Raw genomic sequence first — 23,964 nt, 5'->3', positions numbered from 1 at the left:
AGTTGAAGCGCACATCGGTTATGCAGCAGGTCAATGATCCAAAACAGGCCAGCAAGTCCACCTCTGAATGGCTTAAGAAAAACAAAATTAAGACTTTGGAGTGGCCTAGTTAAAGTCCTTATCTTAATTCGATTGAGATGCTGTAATATGACCTTAAAAGACGGTTTATCCTCGGAAACCCTCCAATGTGGCTGACTTACAACATTTATGTAAAGATGAGTGGGCCAAAATTCCTCCAGAGCGTTGTAAAAGACTCATTGCCAGTTATCACAAATGCTTGATTCCAGTTGTTGCTGCTAAGGTTGGCTCAACCAATTTTTAGGTTTAGGGGGCAATCACTTTTTCACACAGGGCCCTGTAGGTTTGGATTTCTTTTTCCCTTAATAAGAAAGACCTTAATTTATAAACTGCATTTTGTGTTTACTTGTGTTATTTTTGTCTAATGTATATATTTGTTTGGTGATCTGAAACATTTAACAGTGACAAACATGCAAAATTAATGGAAATCAGGAAGGGGCAAACACTTTTTCACACAACTATATATGCAGCAACGCAACCTCTCTGTCCCTGGTGCATTACTCTACATTAACCAACATTAAATATCATTTGCCAAGTGTTTGCCCATTCTGACATCTTATTTAAATCCTTTTGTAATATTATTCTGTCAGCATCACAGTTTATATTGTCCTGCATAGTTTCGTGTCATCAAAAAAAAATGAAATTTCAGTCTCAACCAGGGCCAAACTGGCCATCTGGCATTTCTGGCAAATGCCAGATGGGCTGGTCCAGTTGTGGACCGCATTGACGGCTATGCTGTTAACAGTATCAGCATCCTCAGGGTGCAGCTGCGACGAAGCATCAGGAGGGAGGAACAACATGGGCCTATGTGCTTTCAAATGCCAGGGCTGAATTTCAATCCCAGTCCGTCCCTGGTCTCAACCCCATCCACAAGGTCATTAGTAAAGAAAATAAAAAGAATTGATCCAAATACAGCTCCTTATTGTCCCCACTGCTGATCCTTGTGGTCCTCACTGCTATCCCCTTCAGAGAATGTACCATATACAGCACCTTTTTGTTTCCTGTCCCTTAATCGTAATTGCTCATGTGACTGAATGCCAGTAATCTGCTGTACACAACACTTTTGCCTGTCTGACTTGATTCATTGCAAGAATGCAGCAATGTGGCATTGCTAAAATAAGCCATAACATGTTGATCGGTAGGGTCTGACTTCTAGGACCCCTCAACAATCCTGAAAAACGAAGGGAGCAAGATTCCTTTGATATTGTTCATGCACGGCACTATTCCCAGTCAATAACGCTATGGGAAGCTGCGGCTAAGCTCCTTTAAGTGAGGTGTAAAGTTGTGTAGCCATTGCCTGCACTGTAGGCAGTTAGGAGCATATCTGTGGAGGAGCCACATTGCTTAAGTAGCACTGCCGCATCTTCTGAGGATTGGTGTAGTAGTGGCGTATCCTAGTGATTAGTGTTTCTTATTGTTGGAAAACCCCTTTAAGTTATAATTATCCTTGTGGTTAATTAGCTACATTTTCTTACTTTGTTGTAGTTTTATTATACTTACAGTGTTTAACAATCTTGAGCCCCTGGCATCAATTGGTAGTAGCAGTATGTATCTTCTCATTGAAAATGGGAGATATTAAGCTAAATAATAAATCAATTACATTACCAACATGGTCAGGTATGTATGATTTAACAATTATTTCAGTCATTACGTTAGCGAAATGCATTTTTAAGGTCAATCAGACAGATATATGTAGGCAATTTTTATATAAATCTTCCTGTACCAGTTACTGGTGCTAATTATGAGTAAGTGATGGGGTTCAGTACACTAACCTCTAATTCAATCTCTTGTGTCCTGCAAAGCTATTTTTAATATTAAATTGAAGTGGCACATGAGTTAATAGACAAAAGTTTAGAATAATACAAAAAGCAGAGGTAGACTTATAATTAGTTGGAAGTGAGTCAGGCAATTTCCTTTATTTCATTCTCTTTCCTTAGTATGAATATTTATGCTGTACTTGAAAACACCATTTATCTGGAAGCTCCTCCAGGGGATCCACTCAGAATGAATCCCTGTAGCTCTCTGCAAAGTGCAAGTGGCTTGGAAATGAATGTGATTTCAGCCCAAGAACAAACCAAGAAGAGCGTTAGCATTTATTAACTTCCCTCTGCTGTTGCTCAGAATGAAGCATGGTGTACTGGTAACACATATATTTTACAAGCCACTATAAAGTTGACAGTTATGGAGGACACAAATATTTAAATAAAAATGTAATTATTTATTTTTTAAGTATGTTTGGTATATGTGAAGCGCGGTGCGGGGAGGTAGCTGTGGGCCAGGCACTGGTCTCATACTTTTACACCCAGACTTGCTACATGAAAGTGTGGGTCGTGGCTAAGTGTTGGTGTTAGTTCTGTGAGGGTCTTGTGTCTGTGTAGGCTGTCTGTAACCGGTGTTGTTGGCTGACCAGGACCATAGCTTCCGTAGTTCAATAAAGGAGACTCACGTTCTATAACACAGTCTTTACTGAACTATAACTTGGTAAAGGTTATGTACAAGGGGATAGCAGGTATAAAATCTTATGGATATATAAGGCATTTCAAACACACAGTATCCTTCCTTGTAGCCTACTCCAAGGCCGGTGAAGTGCATTGTTTCGCCCTACTTCATCACAGCCTTTCTTGTTACCACAGTCTTGATCAGCCTGTCTCTCTACCTGCTCAGTGGCTCCACATCCTAATTCTTTATCTACTGGTGCCCTGGATCTATCACTTGGGACCACCACTAGTCCCACAAACGTAGTCCTTTTTATGTCCGTTACTTCAACACGTCTCTATCTAGCTAACTATAGGAAATAAGCACTTACCCAACACTAAGCCCCCCACTATGGGCTAATCCCAAACATTAACTCTAGCTTACCCTAATGCCATTACCTAACTACAGTGATCTATTTTATCTTACCTATCTTATGTTCTAAGTAGTAATGGGCGAACCCGAACGTTAAAGTTTGGGGTCGGTACTGGACAACAAGTGTCCTTGCACTGGATCCCAAACATGGACTTCTTACGCAAGTATTGGCATGGCTGTGATTGGCCGGCGCAGTATGTTAAAAAAAAAGATATGGGGTTTTTGACAACAAGCACAGGTAGAGCAAACAGCTGTTGGCTGCAGCCTTCAGCTGTCTGCTTTATATTGGCTGATTATCAGAAATAGAGGGGCCCCATGCCATTTGTATTATTTTTGGTAACCAGTCCAGGTAAAGAAGACAGCTGGGGACTGGTATTTTCAGGCTGTGAAGGTCCATGGTTATTTGGCCCTCCCCAACCAAAAACTAGCAGCCTGCAGCCACCCTTGAAAAGATGCATCCATTAGATGCACTTATTCTGGCACTTTGCATGGTTCTTCCCACTTGCTCTGGTGCATTGGCAAGTGGGGTAATATTTGGGTTTTATGTCAGCTGAGTAATGTCCACTGACATCAAGCCAAGAGGTTAGTAATGGGGCAACATCTATCAGACACCCTAATTAGTAATTCGGTAATTGAATAGTTAAAAAAATATATACATACTGTAAAAAAATACTTTATTTGAATAAAGGATCCCTCACACTCCCTCGTTTACCCTTTTATTCATTCATTAAAAATAAATCCTGGATGTTCCGACGGTAATCCAATAGTGAAATGTCACACAACATCCATAAAATCCTAGAGTCTCGTTCTGACAAGGTTCTCAAAAGGAGACTTCATAGTTCACTCGCGTCAGTGGCAGGCATGGAAGTTCTCACATTCCTGTCTGCCGCTGATCACGAGTATCCCTATTGAGCCTCGCTCTGAGAATGTTCTGAGTCGTTTTTTCCATTTATTATTAATAAATAAATAAATGAAAAATACTAGTAAATAAATAAAAAAATATGTGGGGTCCCTTCTATTTTTTAATAACCAGCCATGGGAAAGCAGACAGCTGTTGGCTGGTCTTATTATTCTAGGAAACGGCCAATATCCATGGACCTTCCCAACCTATTAATATTAGCCCCCAGACTATCTGGCTGCTACTGTGCTTTATAGTGCTAGACAGTACTACTTATGCTGGTAATCGTACTCTCATGTTTTTGTACCCCCAAGAAACAGCTCTGAAAATAGGGATATTTTCTAAAAGGCTTGCTGCCGAAAAGTCATAACTACTTCACGTTCGAAAAACAGCAACTGTTTTGTCTCAAGAAAAAACATGATCATTTTTGGAAGGCTTGATTAAAAGCTTTTGTAATCATTTTGTGATAGCAAACCAGTAGCGGACGATAATGTTTTTCACGAATAGTTAAGATTCAGAATTAACATTCAAAACAGTACACTTACTGTATATACTCGTGTATAAGCCGACCCCCCCTAAATTTGCCACAAAAAACTGGGAAAACTTATTGACTCGCGTATAAGCCTAGGGTGGAAAATGCAGCAGCTACTCGTAAATTTCAAAAATAAAAATAAATACAAATAAAAGTAAAATTAATTGAGACATCAGTAGATTAAATGTTTTTGAATATTCATATTGAATCACGAGCCCCATATAATGCTCCATACAGTCCAAGATGGCCCCATAAAATGCTCCATACAAAATACACCCCATATAATGCTGCACAAAGGATAATAATGCCCCATATGCTGCCCCATAAAGGTTAAGGCCCCATAAGATGTTCCATAGATTATGCTCCCATAAAATGTTCCATAGATTATGCCCCCATAAAATGCTCCATAGACTATGGCCCATATGTTGCCCCATAAGATGCTCCATAGATTATGCCCCCATACGATGCTCCATAGTTTATGCCCCCATATGCTGCTCCATAGATTATGCCCCATATGCTGCTCCATAGATTATGCCCCCACATGCTGCTCCATAGATTATGCTCCCACATGCTGCTCCATAGATTATGCTCCCATATGCTGCTCCATAGATTATGCCCCCATATGCTGCTCCATAGATTACTCCCCATATGCTGCTCCATAGTTTATTCCCCCATATGCTGCTCCATAGAGTATGCCCCCATATGCTGCTCCATAGGTTATGCCCCCATATACCACTCCATAATTATGCCCCATATGCTGCTCCATAGTTTATGCCCCCATATGGTGCTCCATAGATTATGTCCCATATGCTGCTCCATAGTTTATGCCCCCATATGCTGCTCCATAGTTATGCCCCCATATACTGCTGCTCCATAGTTATGCCCCCATATATTGCTGCTGCAAATAATTAAAAAAAATGACATACTCACCTCTCGTCACTGGGGGTCCGGTTCCGGTGTCCTGAGCAGGCAGTGGCAGGTTCTGATGTCACCGCTGGCTCAGGACCCCGGCACTGGTGATATTTACCGATCCCCGCTCCATGGCTGCGCGTTGCTCTGTCCTCTCCTCCGCGTCCTGTCAGTGACGTTCAGGCAGAGGGCACGGCGCGCACTAACTACGCCACCGTGCCCTCTGACCTGAACATCACAGGCAGAGGATGGGGAGAGGACAGAGCAGCGCGCAGCGATGGACCCGGGATAGGTGAATATAGCTTACACTTACCCCCTCCTGGAGCGATCTCTGCAGCCCTGCTTCTCCCGGTCTCAGGCTCCTTCCTTCAGTGGTCACGTGGTACCACTCATTAAAGTCATAAATATGCGCATAGTCATGACTTTAATGAGCGGTACCATGTGACCGCTGAAGGAAGGAGCCTGAGACTGGGAGAAGCAGGGGGGCTGCAGAGACCGTGCCAGGACGGGGTAAGTATGACCTGACACCCCCGCCCCCTCCCCCGCTGACCCCCTGGTATATGACTCGCGTATAAGGCTAGAGGGGGACTTTCAGCCCAAAAAAATGGGCTGAAAATCTCAGCTTATAAGCGAGTATATATGGTATTTTGTCTCCATAATTAAAGGGATAATTTTTGGACAGTTTATGAAAAAAATTATTGCTTCTTAATTTAGCAAAGTTCAAAGCTCTTTATACTCCCCAAACAGGGATAATGTTGTATCTGCACATCTTCTTTCATTTTGTACCACATGTCTGTAAACAACAGCAGGGCATGCATTTTCCCTTTCAAAAGGGATTATTTTTAGATTGTTTATTAAGTTTATTTAACCTAAAAAGTCTGATACGCCACTGTGTTGTTAAGTATGCTTTTGGCTACTTCTGGTTACTATTCGTTTTCCCCTAGCTCAATAAGTTGAAGTCATTTGAACATTAAATAGGATTAAAAACATTTTTAATTTGCTCATAGGAGGAACTCATAGTATTCTACACATATTTTCCAGACAATTAAGAGCTTTTAATTATGCTAGTCGAGCAAATTTATTTGCTATGAATCAAATTACTTGTGGACATTCAGCGAAGCTGCAAATTCAAATTTCAAATGATCTGTTCATCTCTAACTGACACTGAAAGATCAAGGAAAGCTGAGTTGAAGTTCCATTAGAAGGGTGAGGATTGAGCTCCTGCACTTTGCTTTCTGCTTACATTTTGTGCAAACAATAAGAAACTGAAATATCACATGTATTTTGGCAACAGGCATTTTTTATGAAGTGTCTCATGGATGTTTATTTATTACTAGATGGTGGCCTGATTCTAATGCATAGGGTATTCTAGAATATGTATGTAGTTTATTTAAAGGGAATCTGTCATCCCATTTTTGCCCCATAAGCTGGGGCCACTGCCAGCAGGGTCTTATCTACAGCATTCTGTAATGCTGTAGATAAGCCCCCGATGAAACCTGAAAAATAAGAAAAACACGTTAGATCATACTCACTGGGGGGCAGGTGCGGTGGGTGTCGCGGTCTGGTTAGGCGCCTCCCATCTTCATACGATGATGTCCTCCTCCTTGCTTCTCCCTCGGCTCCTGTGCACGTGTACTTTATCTGCCCTGTTGAGGGCAGAGTAAAGTACCGCAGTGCGCAGGAGCCGGGAAAGGTCAGAGAGGTCCAGCGCCTGCGCATTGCATTACTCTGCTCTGCCCTCAACAGGGCCGATAAAATACGCGTGCGCAGGAGCCGAGGGAGAAGCAAGGAGGAGGACCTCATCGTATGAATATGGGAGGCGCTGGACGGGACGGCGACACCCATTGGACTGGACCGAACGCCGGGGTGAGTATAATCTAACTTTTTTTTTTATCTTTCAGGTTTCATCGGGGGCTTATCTACAGCATTACAGAATGCTGTAGATAAGCCCCTGATGGTGGTGGCTGCTGCTGATAGGCCAAAAATGGGGTGACAGATCCCCCTTTAAATTCCACGCCAATATCGCTGATTGAAGCAAATCCGTGCGGCAGGAGATGACCCGCGGCAACCATTGGGAGATCAGCGGCTAGCGGTGGTGTGCGTCGTTCGAATTCCGCACCAATTCACGGCCGGACTGCGCCTGTCGCTGATTGGTCGCGCCCAGCCGGCCGCGACCAATCAGCGCCGCGGGATTTCCGGTACAAACAGACAGACAGAATTAGACAATTATACAGTAGACTAGATGAAGAGCCTGGCGTTGCCTGGGCCTAGTAACCAACTGTGTAACAAATTATAATAATTATATTGCACATTAAAACCTTTCACATCATATATTCAACACTACACATTTGCAACACAAATTAACTAAATGATTACCCAAGTATCCTCTCCTGTGTGATACTTTCTCCTGAGCTGTGTATCTAATCCTATCCTGTGTTACTGACTGCTCAGCCGTGTATCTAATCCTATCCTGTGTGATACTGACTGCTGAGCAGTGTATCTAATCCTATCCTAGCCGATCGCTGCGCTCTGCAAATGACTTTCGACTAACCTCTGCACTAATCTGTACCTCCCACTCCTGACTCCTAGACTTCTTCCGTGCTGCTCCTATCCTCTGGAATGCTCTACCCCAAGAAATTAGGACTAACCACAATTTGCATAGTTTTAGGCGCTCCCTCAAAACACATTTGTTCAGAGCGGCCTATCACGTTCACTAATCAAAGTCATTCTATGTGTAAGTGTCCATTCACTATCTCCATCCATCCTTCACTCCCTCAAGATGGCTGGTCCTTCATTGTAAATACACAATTGTAAATACATACCTGTACTTTGTATCTCCCCCACCTCATTGTAGATTGTAAGCTCTCACGAGCAGGGTCGTCTTATTTTGCTTTAATTATTGTATTGTTAACGTTGTTACTTATGACTTGTGTTTTGAAACTGTTAAACTGTAAAGAGCTGCGGAATATGTTGGCGCTATATAAATAAAGATTATTATTATTATCCTGTGTGATACTGTCTGCTGAGCCGTGTATCTAACCCTATCCTGTGTGATACTTACTGCTGAGCCGTGTATCTAATCCTATTCTGTGTAATACTGACTGCTGAGCCGTGTATCTAATCCTATTCTGTGTGATACGGACTGCTGAGCCATAAACAAAAGAAGAAAACAGACTCTGCATATATGTGGGATCACCACGCATGAAACAATTATGTGAAAATATAAATTTTTATTAATTGCACAAAAGCAGCAAAAAACACCACACGTTAAAAACAATTAAAAACAGTCTAATCAGCATGTACACCGCTGGCTGCAGAATATAATGGCACTTGATATGGATCAATCAAACTATTAATGAAGCTCCATATAATACAGACAATACAGTGGGAGCAATAGAAAGAGACAATCAAAAATGACTGGACAAGTTATTATAACCCTGTAGTAATATAATGTGCTAAATGTATAACAAGCAGCAAGGAAAACCAATCAATAATCCCTGATAGGAACCCTGCAGTGTTTGGTAGATACCTGATGGAAAGAGGTAAAGAAAAACCTGGGTAACAAATAGAGCTCCTCATGGAGTGAAATCACTTATTCAAAAGAGCCACTGAAGCTCAAAAAATAAATGAAAGAGCTAATAAAGTGCGGTAATTCCACACCCCAGACTGGAGTGCAATACATCACCCAGAAGCAGAACAGTCAAAGAGTCCAGTCAAAGTCGCCCCAACGTCTGTGTAAAGAGCCAGCAGCCACAGCGGGATACAATAACCCACGCGTTCCGACACCACAGGGGTCTTTCTCAAGGTGAGTGCTAATGTTGCTTAGTAGAGCAGCTATTTAAGTCAAAATAATCACTGATAAATCCTTGCCAGGTGGCAGCTAGAAGCGTGCAGACGCACAGGTAGGCGCATATGGCGTCATGAGTTTCGAGTGTAATGCGCAGGCGCCGTCACAGCATAACAAACAAATATTAAGGTATAAGTCAAGATCTTGTGAGAGTTAGATGTCCCGCACATGAATTGTGCCTACATGTGATGTATGGGCCTTATGAGATCTTGGATTACCGCCTTGTATGATGTGTTAGCACTTGTTTGTATTGCTATGGTTACCTTAGGGCTTATTTGCGCATGTGTGAGATCTGCAAATCTCACGAGACCTTGACCTACAACAAACGCCGCTTTGCAGTCTGTGATGGCGCTTACAAACAGCGCTATGGCTACTCGCTTGATTGTAGTGCGCATGCGCGGGACATCTAACTCTCACGAGCTCTTGATTTATACCTTAATATTTGTTTGTTATGCTGTGACGGCGCCTGCGCATTACACTCGAAACTCATGACGCCATATGCGCCTACCTGTGCGTCTGCACGCTTCTAGCTGCCACCTGGCAAGGATTTATCAGTGATTATTTTGACTTAAATAGCTGCTCTACTAAGCAACATTAGCACTCACCTTGAGAAAGACACCTGTGGTGTCGGAACGCGTGGGTTACTGTATCCCGCTGTGGCTGCTTGCTCTTTACACAGACGTTGGGGCGACTTTGACTGGACTCTTTGACTGTTCTGCTTCTGGGTGATGTATTGCACTCCAGTCTGGGGTGTGGAATTACCGCACTTTATTAGCTCTTTCATTTTTTGAGCTTCAGTGGCTCTTTTGAATAAGTGATTTCACTCCATGAGGAGCTCTATTTGTTACCCAGGTTTTTCTTTACCTCTTTCCATCAGGTATCTACCAAACACTGCAGGGTTCCTATCAGGGATTATTGATTGGTTTTCCTTGCTGCTTGTTATACATTTAGCACATTATATTTAGTGTTGAGCATTCCGATACCGCAAGTATCGGGTATCGGCCGATACTTGCTGTATCGGAATTCCGATACCGACTTCCGATATTTTTTCAATATCGGAATTCGGCATCGGAATCGGAAGTTCAAAGTTGATTGACAGCCTGACGTCATCATGATGCGCGGTGTGTGCGCATCATGATGCGCCGTCATTTCGGGCCTTCCGGGGGTCTCTGCCGGCCTGCCGGGGGGCTGTGCCGGCCTGCCGGGGGGCTGTGTGGACTGCCCGGGGTCTGTACCGGCCTGCCGGTGGTCTGTGCACCCTGTGGGGGTCTGTACCGGCCTGCCAGGGGGCTGTGCCGGCCTGCCGGTGGTCTGTGCACCCTGTGGGGGTCTGTACCGGCCTGCCGGGGGGCTGTGCCGGCCTGCCGGGGGGCTGTGCTGATGTCCGGGGGTCTGTGCAAGCATCGTCCGATGGGACTACAAGTCCCATCTGGCGATGCCTGCTACCATGACAGTGATTGACACATTAGCCAATGATGGGACAGTAGTAGTCCTATCATCTGGCTAATGTGTTAAATGTTAAAAAAAAAAAAAAAAATACTACATACATACTACATACATACTACATGCATGCTACATACATACTACATGCTACATACATACTACATATATACTACATGCATACTACATACATGCTACATACATGCTACATACATACTGCATGCTACATACATACTACATACATACTACATACATACTACATGCATGCTACATGCATGCTACATACATACTACATACATACTACATGCATGCTACATACATACTACATGCATGCTACATGCATGCTACATACATACTACATGCTACATACATACCACATACATACTACATGCTACATACATACTACATATATACTACATGCATGCTACATACATACTACATGCTACATACATACCACATACATACTACATACATGCTACATGCTACATACATACTACATATATACTACATACATACTACATACATACTACATGCATGCTACATACATACTACATACATACTACATGCATGCTACATACATACTACATGCATGCTACATGCATGCTACATACATACTACATGCTACATACATACCACATACATACTACATACATACTACATGCTACATACATACTACATATATACTACATGCATGCTACATACATACTACATATATACTACATGCATGCTACATACATACTGCATGCTACATGCATGCTACATACATACTACATACATACTACATGCTACATACATACCACATATATACTACATACATACAATACATTCATACAATACATACATAGACATACAGTACATATAACATAGAGTAACATACTTACCAATACTTGTCACATTGTTCCCCGAAGCCATTGTCTTTTCCGGAATAAATATTAACATAACAAACCACAAAAATACTCACCCACGATCCGAAGCAGTCCACGAGTGTGTCCCACGACGATCTTGGGTAGAGAACTGCAGCATCAGATGATGCTGCCGTTCTCTACGGGCTGCAGGAATCCAATGACGGAAGGTAGGTATCCTTCCGCACTGTATTCCTCCGCCACTTAAAAAAAAAAAAGTCCCTAGTCTCACTTTATGCCATTGCTGCGTGGGAAATTCCCACACAGCAATGGCATAAAGTGAGACTAGGGACTTTTTTTTTTTTTTAAGTGGCGGAGGAATACAGTGCGGAAGGATACCTACCTTCCGTCATTGGATTCCTGCAGCCCGTAGAGAACGGCAGCATCAGCTGATGCTGCAGTTCTCTACCCAAGATCGTCGTGGGACACACTCGTGGACTGCTTCGGATCGTGGGTGAGTATTTTTGTGGTTTGTTATGTTAATATTTATTCCGGAAAAGACAATGGCTTCGGGGAACAATGTGACAAGTATTGGTAAGTATGTTACTCTATGTTATATGTACTGTATGTCTATGTATGTATTGTATGAATGTATTGTATGTATGTAGTATATATGTGGTATGTATGTAGCATGTAGTATGTATGTAGTATGTATGTAGCATGCATGTAGCATGCAGTATGTATGTAGCATGCATGTAGTATGTATGTAGCATGTAGCATGTATGTAGTATGTATGTGGTATGTATGTAGCATGTAGTATGTATGTAGCATGCATGTAGCATGCATGTAGTATGTATGTAGCATGCATGTAGTATGTATGTAGTATGTATGTAGTATATATGTAGTATGTATGTAGCATGTAGCATGTATGTAGTATGTATGTGGTATGTATGTAGCATGTAGTATGTATGTAGCATGCATGTAGCATGCATGTAGTATGTATGTAGCATGCATGTAGTATGTATGTAGTATGTATGTAGTATATATGTAGTATGAATGTAGCATGTAGCATGTATGTAGTATGTATGTGGTATGTATGTAGCATGTAGTATGTATGTAGCATGCATGTAGTATATATGTAGTATGTATGTAGCATGTAGTATGTATGTAGTATGCATGTTGCATGCAGTATATATGTAGTATGTATGTTGCATGTAGTATATATGTAGTATGAATGTAGCATGTATGTAGTATGAATGTAGCATGTATGTAGCATGCATGTTGTATGTATGTAGCATGTATGTAGCATGTAATTTTTATTTTTTTTTTTACATTCAACACATTAGCCGGATGATGGGACTACTACTGTCCCATCATTGGCTAATGTGTCAATCACTGTCATGGTAGCAGGCATCGCCCGATGGGACTTGTAGTCCCATCGGACGATGCCTGCACAGACCCCCGAAGCCTGCACAGACCACCGGCAGGCCGGCACAGCCCCCCGGCAGGCCGGCACAGCCCCCCGGAGCCTGCACAGACCACCGGCAGGCCGGCACAGCCCCCCGGCAGGCCGGCACAGCCTCCCGGAGCCTGCACAGCCTCCCGGCAGGCCGGCACAGCCCCCCGGCAGGCCGGCACAGCCCCCCGGCAGGCCGGCACAGCCCCCCGGCAGGCCGGCACAGACCACCGGAGCCTGCACAGACCCCCTGGCAGGCCGGCACAGCCCCCCGAAAGGCCCGTACAGACCCCAGAGAGGCTGTACAAGGCAAAAACAGGGTTTTTCTTATTCCGATACCGGAAGTCCCATAGACTTGAATGGGACTTCCGGTATCGGAATCGGCGATACCGATACTTTTTTTAAAGATCGGCCGATACCATCCGATACGATACTTTGAAGTATCGGACGGTATCGCTCAACTCTAATTATATTACTACAGGGTTATAATAACTTGTCCAGTCATTTTTGATTGTCTCTTTCTATTGCTCCCACTGTATTGTCTGTATTATATGGAGCTTCATTAATAGCTTGATTGATCCATATCAAGTGCCATTATATTCTGCAGCCAGCGGTGTACATGCTGATTAGACTGTTTTTAATTGTTTTTAACGTGTGGTGTTTTTTTGCTGCTTTTGTGCAATTAATAAAAATTTATATTTTCACATAATTGTTTCATGCGTGGTGATCCCACATATATGCAGAGTCTGTTTTCTTCTTTTGTTTATTGATCTAATTTACTTGCATGTGATGATCCCTGCATTAGTATACTGTTCAGGTATAGCTGGATGGTGCCCACTCATTTGAATTTTATTCTGACTGCTGAGCCGTGTATCTAATCCTGTTCTGTGTGATACTGTCTGCTGAGCCGTGTATCTAATCCTATTCTGTGTGATACTGACTGCTGAGCTGTGTATCTAACCTGTTCTGTGTGATACTGTCTGCTGAGCCGTGTATCTAATCCTATCCTGTGTGATACTGTCTGCTGAGCCGTGTGTCTAATAGATGATAACACGATAGAAATGATAAGAATAATAGGCTTCAGTTGCCACAACTGTCTACAAAGAAAACTGTTGCTGATAGCAACCAATCACAGCTCATTTTTCATCTTTTAAACAGCTCTGGGACAGCGTGGCAAGTTTTGAGTGGCGAGTATTGAGTGCAGACTTTTATGTGGCGAGGTTGGTGTATGTGTGGTGAAATGTGTGCTGAGGGTGGTATGTGTGTTGAAGCACGTGGTAGTGTGTGGTGCATTTTGTGTGTGTGTTCATATCCCCATGTGTAGTGAGTCTCCCATGTCAGGGCCCCACCTTAGCAACTGTACGGTATATACTCTTTGGCGCCATTGCTCTCATTCTGTAAGTCCCCCTTGTTCACATCTGGCAGCTGTCAATTTGCCTCCAACACTTTTCCTTTCACTTTTTCCCCATTATGTAGATAAGGGCAAAATTGTTTGGTGAATTGGAACGTGCGTGGTTAAAATTTCGCCTCACAACATAGCCTATGACGCTCTCGGGGTCCAGACGTGTGACTGTGCAAAATTTTGAGGCTGTAGCTGCGACGGTGTGGATGCCAATCCCGGACATACCTACATACATACACACATATATACACACCCACAGCTTTATATAGTAGATACCTGCTTATATGGCATGATCATATTCACAGCACTGACCATAAATGTTTAGAATAAGCCTCCACAAAACAGGATAAAACATACCAAAGAATGTATGCTTGGCTTGCTGGCTCCAATACATATATTCTCTTAGCTCTTTCTTGATACCACACTTTACGTCTTCTCTTGTTTTCCTAATTAAAAAAAAACAAGGAAAATGCCTCAGCAGAAATACAAGCTGCCTAATTACTGTAATATTTCTGCCTGCCTTCACCACATACAGCTCAGGTGGCATTTTTAAAAATGCACTGCAAGTCATGAAAGACAAAATGCTGTAATTACATGTCAAATACTCAGAATAATATATTTATACGTATTTACACTTAGAGACTCAAAACGTTTTGTTAGGATGCACATTTCTTTACATACAGTGGATACGGAAAGTATTCAGACTTCTTTAAGTTTTTCACTCTTTGTTTCATTGCAGCCATTTGGTAAATTCAAAAATGTTCATTTTTTTCTCATTGATGTACATTCTGCACCGAATCTTGACTAAAAAAACCCCAGAAATTTAGACATTTTTGCAAATTTGCTAAAAAAGAAAAACTGAAATATCACATGGTCATAAGTATTCAGACTCTTTGCTCATTATTGAGTAGAAGCTCCCTTTTGAGCTAGTACAGCCATGAGTCTTCTTGGGAATGATGTAACAAGTTTTTCACACCTGGATTTGGGGATCCTCTGCTATTCTTCCTTGCAGATCCTCTCCAGTTCCGTCGTGGTTGAATGGTGAATGTTGGTGGACAGCCATTTTCAGGTCTCTCCAGACATGCTCAGTTGGGCTTAGGTCAGGGCTATGGCTGGGCCAGTCAATAATGGTCACAGAGTTGTTCTGAAGCCACTCATTTGTTATTTTAAGTGTGTTCTTAGGGTCATTGTCTTGTTGGAAGGTGAACCTTCCGCCAAGTCTGGGGTCCAGAGCACTCTGGAAGTGGTTTTCATCCAGGATATCTCTGTACTTGGCCTCATTCATGTTTCCTTCAATTGCAACCAGTCGTCCTGCCCCTGCAGCTGAAAAATACCCCCATAGCATGATGCTGCCACCACCATATTTCACTGTTGGGATTGTATTGGGCAGGTGATGAGCAGTGCCTGGTTTTCTCCACACATACCACTTAGAATTATCACCAAAAAGTTCTATCTTCGTCTCATCAGACAAGAGAATCTTATTTCTCATAGTCTGGGAGTCCTTCATTTGTTTTTTAGCAAACTCTCTGCCGGCTTTCATATATCTTCCACTGAGGAGAGTCTTCCATCGGGCCACTCTGCCATAAAGGCCTGACTGATGGAGGGCTGCAGTTATAGTTGACTTTGTGAAACTTTCTCCCATCTCCCTACGGCATCTCTGGAGCTCAGCCACAATGATCTTGGGGTTCTTCTTTACCTCTCTCACCAAGGTTCTTCTCCCATGATTGCTCAGTTTGGCTGGACGGCCAGGTCAAGGAAGACTTCTAGCGGTCCCAAACTTCTTCCATTTAAAGATTATGGAGGCCACTGTGCTCTTAGGAACCTTGAGTACTACAGAAATTCTTTTGTAACTTTGGCCAAATCTGTGCCTTGCCACAGTTCTGTCTCTGAGCTCCTTGGCCAGTTCCTTTGACCTCATGATTCTCATTTGGTCTGTCATGCACTGTGAGCTCTTATATAGACAGGTTTGTGCCTTTACATGTCAAGTCCTATCAGTTTAATTAAGCACAGCTGGACCCCAATGAAGGAGTAGAACCATCTCAAGGAGGATCACAAGGAAATGGACAGCATATGTTTTAAATATGAGTGTCTGAGCAAAGGGTTTGAATACTGATGACCATGTGATATTTCATTTTTTCTTTTTTAATAAATTTGCAAAAATGTACATGTACATTAATGAGAAAAAAAATGAATTTTTTTTAATTTACCAAATGGCTGCAATGAAACAAAGAGTGAAAAATTTAAAGGTGTCTGAATACTTTCCATACCAACTGAATGTTTAAGACAAATACTTTAGATAAATTGTGAAAGCAAAATACCAAATTCCATTGTTATGTCTTACTTACTGTATATATGATCATTGCACTGGCACTTGCCTGAGCTTCACGGTGTGGAAATATAACTGATGCCATTAAATCTTTCACTTGCGCTGCCAGTGATAAAGGGCCTGTCACACTAAGCGATATTGCTAGCAATATCGCTATAACGTCACTGGTTTTTGTGACGTTATAGCGATATTGCTAGCGATATCGCTACGTCTGATACTTACCTTTGACCGGCTCCCCCGCTGCTCATCGCTGATCGCGCGAGAACGTCCTGAGCCGTTTCTCGTCGTCAGCTTCCTGCTGGGCTTCCTGCTGTGGAGACGAGCGACGCGTGGACACGGGCGGGAGGATGTCAGGATCGCCTCGTCTGACAGGTAAGTAATGACCCCCGACCCCTGCTATGTTGCTGGTGAGTTCTGCCTGTTTAGCAGCTCACTAGCGACCACTTAGCGATGCACCAGCGATCCTGACCGGGTCATATCGCTGGTCGGGATAGCTGGTGCATCGCTAAGTGTGACAGTACCTATAGTCTCACAGGTGTGGCAAGATACTGACGTGCTTATTATATGCATAGCTTACTTCATGCCTAAATGCATTGTGAGTAGCATCAGCTTAAATGAACTGAGATGCAGACCCATTCCTTCTCCATCTAAAACTTACTGCAATGTTACATGTGTTAGATTAAAATTTGAATTAATGTTAATAACGCTTTGCAGGTCATTTATAATATTTTTTGTGATTTTATTTCCATAACAGAGTTGTTTTCATAGGGTTTTTATGAATAATACCTGACATTTCTAAATTGCAGTCAATAGTCAAACTGTGTAAGTTTTCATCAAGACCTTAGGGAATATGTCTCCTCCAAAAAGCATTTTATATTAGCTATACTGTGATATAGAGGACATAGCCCCTATAAAAATCTTACCACCCCTGTCCGTGTTGCAGGTACAGTGTCTGAGAAAATAAGTATTAATTCGTATGCAAAACTATGCTCGCTCATTTTGTATGTTGAGGGCTTTGCTCACCTCTGACTGTGCTTGATTCCCAGCATAGGTTTGCCTGGCACATAGCTACCAAGCACCTTCTCCATGTTTCCGCTCTGCTAATGTCACTCACTACTGTATTATCTATATACAGGTAATACATTTCATTGTAATCTTGTATTTGATGATAATGAGACTGCTGAAAAATATTTTTTACAAGAAATATGATCTTAAAATTAGGCTTAGTGGCCAAAGTGAATATTGCAAGTTTTCAGGATTTTTTCTATGTAGATACCGTAATAATTTGACATGTAATCATATTACAAATAAATCTTTAAAATAATTTTATAAAGTGTTGGCACCCTTGAAATTGTTCCAGAAAATGAAGTATTTCTCCCAGAAAAATTATTGCAATTACACGTTTTTTATATACATGTTAATTTCCGCTATGCGTATTTGAATAATACAAAAAAAGCAGAGAAGAAAAAAGCAAATTGGACATAATTTCGCACAAAATCCAAAAATGGGCCAGACAAAATTGTTGGCACTTTTCCAAAATTGTGGGTAAACAACTTTGTTTCAAGCATGTGATGCTCATTGAAACTCACCTGTGGCAGATAAAAATGGGAGAAGTTGACTCAATCCTTGCATTGTGTGTATGAGTATGCCACACTAAGCATGGAGAACATAAAAAGGAGAAGAGAAATGTCTGAGTGTAATTGCAATAATTTTCGTGGAGAAATAATTCATTTTCTGGGACAATTTCAAGGGTGCCAACACTTTCATCTATGATATATATATATTTATATATATATATATAGCCTTCATGTTACCTTTAAGGGGTGCACAGTGCCCATTTAAGTCAGGAAGTTATCTGCTGTGTGATACAGGAGGAGGTATTCTTTAGAGAGATTTGCACCATGTTGTTGCTCTTGATTGTCCAACTAATGATAAATTAGAGCAGAGGATTCCTTATGAAATTAGAATTTTCAAGTTGAGGAAAAAAGAAACTTCTGTTTTAATATAAGAAGAAATTATAATGCGCACAAAAGATGTGTGTGTGTGTGTATATATATATATATATATATATATATATATATATATATATATATATATATATATATATATACTGTATATATATACACTCACTGGCCACTTTATTAGGTACACCTGTCCAACTGTGTGTTAAGACTTAATTTCTAATCAGCCAATCACATGGCGGCAACTCAGTGCATTTAGGCATGTAGACATGGTCAAGACAATCTCCTGCAGTTCAAACCGAGCATCAGTATGGGGAAGAAAGGTGATTTGAGTGCCTTTGAACGTGGCATGATTGTTGGTGCCAGAAGGGCTGGTCTGAGAATTTCAGAAACTGCTGATCTACTGGGATTTTCACGCACAACCATCTCTAGGGTTTACAGAGAATGGTCCGAAAAAGAAAAAAAATCCAGTGAGCGGCAGTTCTGTGGCCGGAAATGCCATGTTGATGCCAGAGGTCAGAGGAGAATGGGCAGACTGGTTCGAGCTGATAGAAAGGCAACAGTGACTCAAATTGCCACCCGTTACAACCAAGGTATGCAAAAGAGCATCTCTGAACGCACAGTGCGTCGAACTTTGAGGCAGATGGGCTACAGCAGCAGAAGACCACACTGGGTACCACTCCTCTCAGCTAAGAACAGGAAACTGAGGCTACAATTTGCACAAGCTCATCGAAATTGGACAGTAGAAGATTGGAAAAACGTTGCCTGGTCTGATGAGTCTCGATTTCTGCTGCGACATTCGGATGGTAGGGTCAGAATTTGGCGTAAACAACATGAAAGCATGGATCCATCCTGCCTTGTATCAACGGTTCAGGCTGGTGGTGGTGGTGTCATGGTGTGGGGAATTTTTTCTGGGCACTCTTTGGGCCCCTTGGTACCAATTGAGCATCGTTGCAACGCCACAGCCTACCTGAGTATTGTTGCTGACCATGTCCATCCCTTTATGACCACAATGTACCCAACATCTGATGGCTACTTTCAGCAGGATAATGCGCCATGTCATAAAGCTCGAATCATCTCAGATTGGTTTCTTGAACATGACAATGAGTTTACTGTACTCAAATGGCCTCCTCAGTCACCAGATCTCAATCCAATAGAGCATCTTTGGGATGTGGTGGAACGGGAGATTCGCATCAGGGATGTGCAGCCGACAAATCTGCGCCAACTGTGTGATGCCATCATGTCAATATGGTCCAAAATCTCTGAGGAATGCTTCCAGCACCTTGTTGAATCTCTGCCACGAAGAATTGAGGCAGTTCTGAAGGCAAAAGGGGGTCCAACCCCTTACTAGCATGGTGTACCTAATAAAGTGGCCAGTGAGTGTATATATATATATATATATATATATAATTATAATAGTAACATACATACATATATACATGTGCTTCTCACAAAATTAGAATATCATCAAATAGTTAATTTATTTCAGTTCTTCAATACAAAAAGTGAAACTCATATATTATATGGAGTCATTACAAACAGAATGATCTATTTCAAGTCTTTATTTCTGTTAATGTTGATGATTATGGCTTACAGCCAATGAAAAACCCAAAAGTCATTATCTCAGTAGATTAGAATACATTATAACACCAGCTTGAAAAATGATTTCAAAATCCTAAATGTTGGCCTACTGAAATGTATGTTCAGTAAATGCACTCAATACTTGGTCCGGGCTCCTTTTGGATCAATTACTGCATCAATGCGGCGTGACATGGAGGCGATCAGCCTGTAGCACTGCTGAGGTGTTATGGAAGCCCAGGTTGCTTTGATAGTAGCCTTCAGCTCGTCTGCATTGTTGGGTCTGGTGTCTCATCTTTCTCTTGACAATACCCCATAGATTCTCTATGGTGTTAAGGTCAGGCGAGTTTGCTGGCCAATCAAGCCCAGTGATACTGTTGCTTTTAAACCAGGTATTGGTACTTTTGGCAGTGTGGACAGGTGCCAAGTCCTGCTGGAGAATGAAATTTCCATCTCCAAAAAGCTAGTCGGCAGATGGAAGCATGAAGTGCTCTAAAATTTCCTGGTAAACAGCTGCGCTGACTTTGCTCTTGATAAAACACAATGGACCTACACCAGCAGATGACATGGCTCCCCAAACCATCACTGATAGTGGAAACTTCACACTAGACCTCAAGCAGCTTGGATTGTGTGCCTCTCCACTCTTCCTCCAGACTCTGGGACCTTGATTTCCAAGTGAAATGCAAAATTTACTGCCATCTGAAAACCACACCTTGGACCACTGAGCAGAAGTCCAGTTCTTTTTCTCCTTGGCCCAGTTAAGATGCTTCTGGCATTGTCTATTGGTCATGAGTGGCTTAATACATGAAATGCGACACTTGTAGCCCATGTCCTCGATATGTCTGTGTTTGGTGGCTTTTGAAGCAATCACTCCAGCAGCAGTCCACTGCTTGTGAATCTCCCCCAAAATTTTTGAATGGCCTTTTCTTAGCAATCCTTTCAAGGCTGTGGTTAATTCGGCTGCATGTGCACCTTTTTCTACCACACTTTTTCCTTCCACTCAACTTTCCATTAATATGCTTGGATACAGCACTCTGTGAACAGCCACCTTTTTAGCAATGACCTTTTGTGGCTTCCCTCCTCGTGGAATGTGTCAATGACTGCCTTCTGGACATCTGTCAAGTCAGCAGTCTTCCCCATGATTGTGGAGCCTACTGAAACAGACTAAGGCCACATTCACAAGTTCAGTTTTTTGTCAGTAATTTACATCAGTATTTGTAAAACATAACCAGGAGTGGATCAATCAGAGGAAAAGTATAATAGAAACACGTCACCCCGTCTGCATTTTTCACCCACTGCTGGTTTTGGCTTACATATACTGTGGGTAAAATGCTGACCAAATACTGAACATGTGACTGTGGCCTAAGGGACCTTTTTATATGCTTAGGAAGCCTTTGCAGGTGTTTTTTGTTAATTACTCTAACTTACTGAGATAATGACTTTTGGATTCTCATTGGCTGTAAGCCATAATCATCAACATTAGCAGAAATAAACACTTGAAATAGATCACTTTGTAATGGCTCATAATATGTGAGTTTCACTTTTTGTTTTGGAGAACAGAAATAAATAAAATTTTTGATGATCTAATTTTGTGAGAAGCACCTGTATATAATATATACAGGTGCTTCTCACAAAATTAGAACATCATCAAAAATTTTATTTATTTCTGTTCTCCAAAACAAAAAGTGAAACTCACATATTATGAGCCATTACAAAGTGATCTATTTCAAGTGTTTATTTCTGCTAATGTTGATGATTATGGCTTACAGCCAATGAGAATCCAAAAGTCATTATCTCAGTAAGTTAGGTGATGTGATGTTACTACTATCCAGTGACGATTGTTCTGTATATGTTCTATTTCTATTTGTGTGTACTGTCATATTCCCAGAAAAAAGGGTTAAATGTGGCACATACTGTTTGGGCATCTGCTGAAGAGACTCATGTTTCTTTTTGCCTTAAAGGCAGATTGTTTTCTGGATCATTAATGCCCTTTACATGGCGGCATGCTGACACAGCCCAGTAGTTTCACTCCCTACAACACAAGACAACTCTAGAAAAAAGGTCACTGACCTTTTAAGATCAATGCTTGTGATATTAAAGCAACCAAGACTTGTTTCGTTCACTCTGCTGCCTCTTGGGATGAGGTAAAGGTGGAAGGATGGGAATAAGGAATAAGAGGTTGTGGGAAAAATTCTGAATTAAAAATTGAAATAAAAATCTAAAACTGAATTAGAAGATTGTTTTAGGATGCATTTTTAGATCTCTGTCTTATTTAGGTAAAGTCCACACCTACATTAGCGCTATTTCTTAAGTCCCCTGCTATTACATTTGGTTACAAATATGTAGTGTGTATTACAACATTTCCTTCCAATGGACCATAATAATAACAGATCCATTATAATTTTCATACATCATATAAAACCAGTGTCCATGATGCCATTTGAACAGTAACTTAAAGGGAACCTGTCGGCAGGATTGTGCACAGTAACCTACAGACAGGGTGAGGTCGGCGCCGTTATACTGATTAACATGATACCTTGGTTGATGAAATCCGTCTTGTGGTTGTTTAATCTTTATTTAAAGTTTTCAGTTAAAGGGAATCTGTCACCCCTTTTTTTTGAGTATGAGCTGCGGCCACCACCATCAGGGACTTATCTACAGCATTCTGTAATGCTGTAGATAAGCCCCCGATGCAACCTGAAAGAGAAGAAAAAGGAGTTAGATTATACTCACCGTGGGTGGTCCGGTCTTGGTCCGATGGGTGTTGCGGTCCGGTGCCTCCCATCTTCATACGATGCCGTCCTCATCTTTCCTTCCTGTCGTGGCTCCGGTGCAGGTGCACTGCTCTGCCCTATTGAGGGCAGAGCAGAATACTGTAGTGCGCAGGCGCTGGACCTCTCCCGGCGCCTGTGGGTCACCCTCCCAGGGCCATGGGGTACTCGGTACCGGGCCGGTATCAGTGGGATGTGTCACGGTGGCGGTGACCCGGACCGTGGCCCTGGGCGCCCAAGTAATAGGAAGATGTGGATGTTAAATGTAACAGTTTGTGACGCCACCTGTGGTGTTCGGCAAGGGAGGTGTTAAGCCAACGCTGCATGCAGATCCTCCGGGACAGATGGTGTGGTGCAGCAATGATGGTATAGCCCTCCACAGGCAGGGCTGTTGTCCCAGGGCAGTGTAGATGTGGAGACACTTAGGTGATGTAGTGTCTGGCGCAGGGGATGTAGCAGTGTCAGGCGGACGGACGCAGGAAGGAATGGAGGACATCAGGGCATGTAGTTCCAAAGCTTTACTCACAGTCTGTAGTGCCCGCTTCTGTGCCGTGTCCTCCGGGTCAAGGGCCCAGTCAACCTCCAGGCAAGATGGAAAGCTCCCTTCCACACTCCACCAACTTATGTGCCTTTCCTGAACATCTCCTCTATAGCGCCTTTAAGTGTGAAGATCTCCAGTACCGTGGTACTCTGGAGTTCCTCCTGACAGATGTTCCCAAGAACTCTACTTGCACGGCAGACAGCTGTAGCCTGCTTCGGGGACTCTCTGCTCCTAAGTCCCGGCTCTCTATCCGTATTGCTGTTGTACCCTCAAGTCTTAGATGGGAGTAGTGCATTTACAGCCCACTACTCCACCGGTGTCTGCTGCAGAACCATTAGTGCTCATACAACTTCGGTACCGGGCCCCGGCCTTGCGCTTAGAACTTCTAGGCAGGGTTCTTCCTCTAACCCACGTCCTCTGTGTTCCCTTTTACTCCTACATTCCGTACTTGTCCTTTCCCTTCTATGGAAGCTCAGGCTTCAGGTCAACGTCCTTCTTTCCTTTCCTTTCCCATGCCAGCTGGTTCAGGTTACTGA

General features: G+C 42.4%; 1 protein-coding gene across 1 annotated transcript in view; it reads left to right on the top strand.

Annotated features, from left to right (window-relative positions):
• KIF26B (kinesin family member 26B) overlaps window positions 1-23,964 on the top strand; it is a 641,515-nt gene that overhangs the window by 307,074 nt on the left and 310,477 nt on the right. The gene's annotated exons all lie outside the window — the stretch shown is intronic.

The sequence above is a fragment of the Dendrobates tinctorius genome, unplaced genomic scaffold, assembly GCF_039654945.1.
Source record: "Dendrobates tinctorius isolate UK_male_01 unplaced genomic scaffold, ASM3965494v1 ptg000140l, whole genome shotgun sequence".
NCBI classification, from domain to species: Eukaryota; Metazoa; Chordata; class Amphibia; order Anura; family Dendrobatidae; genus Dendrobates; species Dendrobates tinctorius.
Note: the sequence above shows the minus strand (reverse complement) of the source record. Positions and strands in the feature narration are given on the sequence as shown.